The sequence below is a fragment of the Oncorhynchus mykiss genome, chromosome 31, assembly GCF_013265735.2.
Source record: "Oncorhynchus mykiss isolate Arlee chromosome 31, USDA_OmykA_1.1, whole genome shotgun sequence".
Classification (NCBI taxonomy): Eukaryota; Metazoa; Chordata; class Actinopteri; order Salmoniformes; family Salmonidae; genus Oncorhynchus; species Oncorhynchus mykiss.
In genome coordinates this window covers 27659094-27662961 of record NC_050571.1, presented here as the reverse complement: position 1 = coordinate 27662961, position 3868 = coordinate 27659094, and the positions used below count along the sequence as shown (strand labels likewise).

The following is a 3868-nucleotide window of genomic DNA, read 5'->3' as shown; positions in this document are numbered from 1 at the left end:
CTCCTCTCTCTCTCCTCGCTCCTCTCTCTCCTCGCTCCTCTCTCTCTCCTCGCTCCTCTCTCTCCTCGCTCCTCTCTCTCTCCTCGCTCCTCTCTCTCCTCGCTGCTCTGTCTCTTTCTCTCTCTGCAGACCAGGAGCTATCAGAATGGAAGGGAAAAGTGTGGAACGGCGTGACAGACAAGGATCCTTGTCTTCATCCTCCCCAATCTCCACCCTCTCCGTCTTCCTCATCCTCTCCCTCCCCCTCTAACTTCTCTTCTTCCTTCTCCACCTCCTCCTTCCCGGTGTTTGCGTCTTCAACAAACAGACCCCAAACTTTTGTGTGTGTGTCTCTAAGAGAGTGTGTCGACAAATAGAAAATGTAATGAAATGCAATTCCTGTGTCTGGCTTATCTTCAATGAAGTCAGTATCAAAGCTGTGCTTTGAATGTCTTCTATCTGAGAGATGTGAGAACACTTTGTTATGCTTTCCATCAACACAGTTCCTTCTGGTAATCTTTAACTTCCCCAACTCCCCCTGATCTTTCCACCTTTGATTTCCGACCTCTGACCCCTAGCGGAGAGATTTCTGACCTGCAGTAACTACTTTGAAGGCATGTCCACGGTGATGGCGTTGACCGCTAGCCAGCGGAGACCCTCCACCCCAGCCTACAGATGTCCTCCCGGAGCTCCTGAGCCAGCTGGGTCTGGGGAAGTACATCGACGTGTTCCAACAGCAAGAGGTACAGACAGACAAACAGCTAGTGCCCCCCTGGGGTAAAGGAGTAACTGAAATGTCTATACACAGAGGGTTATTTGTTGAAGTAGCCTCCATAAACAGGATTGACTGAGTTGTTTCCTGTGGCACAGAGGCTGACTGAAAGAACATTCTGAGCATGCCTTGTATAAGGGAAGTGTGGTGGATGTGTAAGCAACAGGACTGTCATGACCCTTTTTCTGCAGATTGACTTGCAGACCTTCTTGACTCTGTCTGACGAGGATCTGAAAAGAGGTGGGAGTGTCCATGTTTGGAGCGCGAAGGACGATGCTTTTGGCCACCTCAGGTGAAGGATCAGAAAAAACACCATAAACATCTAACCCACTTTTCCCTGACGCTTAAATGTGATGTATAGAACAGCTCTCTCTCTCCATCCATCCATCCAGACCTGAACAAAAGCAAGAGGAAACTGTCAGACGCGCCCGCTGTGAAGCCGGGCTACCTGGAAGGCGGGCTAGTGGCCAGCTCACACGAATCATGGACGAGGACACAGCTGCTCAGAGAAACCACTGGTGAATCCCACACAACATTACCAAACCTGGGTAGAACAGCCAGGAAGAACATCTCTTTGATCAGACTGGCTTTTACATATCCTAGCCTTGGTGGCAAACCCAACTTAGATCAGAGTCTACTCTATGTGTGTTGTACATAAACATACAAGGGTAAATGAGAATGTTGAATGATATTAGAGATGATTATTAAACTTTTCCAATCAATTGCCACTTTCTTAAACCCACAACCCTGACACTGGAAGCGCCATGGTCTGCCAAGGGAGCTACACAGGACTTCAAACCAATTGACCTGAATAAAAACCTCCCTTGAAATGACCTGTAGAGTAACTAAGGTTTTGGATGTCTATGACAGTGCGTTCAGTAACTCAACGAGGTGCAAACAAGAGAATGGTCCACCGCTAGAGAGCACTGACATTACAGACTGCAGACTTTTTTCGTAGTTTCAAGTCACATTCCCCACTCTTCATTATGGCATCAATAATTAATTATAAGTCCATTTCAGAAAGAAATCAGCGACATTAAATAGAGCTTGATGGACAGCCAGGAGTTGGGTTGACGCTATATGAACACTCAGATTAATTAATGGATTAAAATGAATAGCCCAACAGATTTATTCTTGTGGTGGTAGGCCTAATGTGAAACGCCTTTCAATATTGTTTGGCCTCACCTGAGTGCACACCTTAAACATTCTAATTCCACGTATCAGCCATTAGCAGGCGAGAAGCCATTGCCTCTGTATATAAGTCGTTCCCTGTGTCATTTATTTTCAGAATACTCCTAATGACCAGATATAAACAATATCTCTAGGCTAGATTGACACTTTGATAAACATTTAATATACATTATGGATATCCAACAAGCAGGGCCATAGGAGCGATTCTGGCATTGTGGGGGGGGGGGGGGGGGGGGGGGATACATTTTGCTACAGGGGTCCGGACAGATTATTTTTTCTTAAAACAGGTTTTAAATGCTCATTTCTAGTGACTTTTGAGAAAAGGATACAGACAAATATTATTTTACAAGGGCAAATTAACAAGGCTAAGAGGGGCAGAGGAGCATGTACTCTTGTACAGTCCAATCAGTCTTAGGGCCAATGGCTAAGGGTTGTGTCCAGGCACTCTGCGATGCGTCGTCCTTAAGAACAACCCTTAGCCATGGTATATTGGCCATATACCACACCCCCTCGTCCCTTATTCCTGAAATAACAACATACACAGTTAAAAACTATTTTAGATTATTTTGAAGAAGACAAGAAACGTCTAACTGAAATGAATAATCCTCAACTATACAAAATTATAAAAACATATACATGAAGATAACACTATGCAATACACGCTCTAGGACTTTTAAGCTGCTATCGCTTCATCAGAGATCATAGTTGAACATTCAGATTGAGTCACACTATGACAGATCATCTATGAACTATGAGCTTGGAAAGGCACTTCTTACTATCTTACCTGTTTGCTTGTGGCCTCTTTCTCTCTCCCTATCTGCCTGTCTGTCTGTGGGTATCGTCATGGCTGGCTCTCTCCTGCATGAAGTTAACACATGCAACGCACCCTCTAGACCAGAGTCTGAAGTCATCATTTAAAATATATATATTTAACTAGGCAAGTCAGTTAAGAACAAATACTTATTTACAATGACAGCCTAGGAACAGTGGGTTAACTGCCTCGTTCAGGGGTAGAACAACACATTTAAAAAAAAAAATATTGTCAGCTCAGGGATTTTATCTAGCAACCTTTCAGCTACTGGCACAACACTCTAACTACTTGGCTACCTGACACCCAATCGTGAGGGGCCTCAGTGGCTCTGAGGTCTACGTACCAACATCCATACCCACACATGCAGTCAGAGCCAGCCCTAGCCTATTTGGGGCCCTAATGGCATGTTTATATACAGGATTTGTTTACATCTACGCAGGCATCTATGCGGCCTGGCACCTGTGTCCCCTGGGCCATGGCTCCGGCAGACCTGCACTCACTTAGGGCCAAAGCCAGGCCACTGGTACTTCTCAGCTGGCATTCACATAACAATTACTAACTGTGAACTTTAACACCTCACAAAGCAACTATTTTGATTATGCAGGGCAGAATCAACAACCTCTGCCTAATCAATGTCCTCACTGTGGGCACACAGTGTGTTGTGAAATCTGTGAATGTATTGTAATGGTAAAAAATTGTATAAACTGCCTTAATTCTGCTGGACCCCAGGAAGAGTTAATGGGGATCCATAATACATACAAATACAAACACTGTCAGCCCTAGCTATCTGAAAACAATGTCCCTAGTATAACATAAGGGTGCATACCAGGGGTTCCCAAACTTTTTTGGCCCGCGACCCATTTTGATATAAAATAAATGTGAGACCCCACCATCTAAACAAAGTAATGTAATCAAGGGCCAATTTTTACTTGTACTGACTATTACAAATCAGTCTGACAGTACTTTTGACAGTAGTTTAATTTATTTAACCTTCATTTAATCTGAAGGAAGTATGGTTTGAAGTGACTGAAATGCATCAGAAAGGTCTTGGGATGTTCAGAAGATCATCAGACAATCATTTTGTTTGATCTTGATGTTCTTTTCCCCCCAGTCTG

The 3868-nt window shown here is 44.1% G+C and overlaps 1 pseudogene; it reads left to right on the top strand.

Annotated features, from left to right (window-relative positions):
- The window catches only part of LOC110504434, a 35073-nt pseudogene extending 33697 nt beyond the window's left edge, over window positions 1-1376 (top strand).
- The last annotated feature ends 2492 nt before the right edge of the window (window positions 1377-3868 follow it).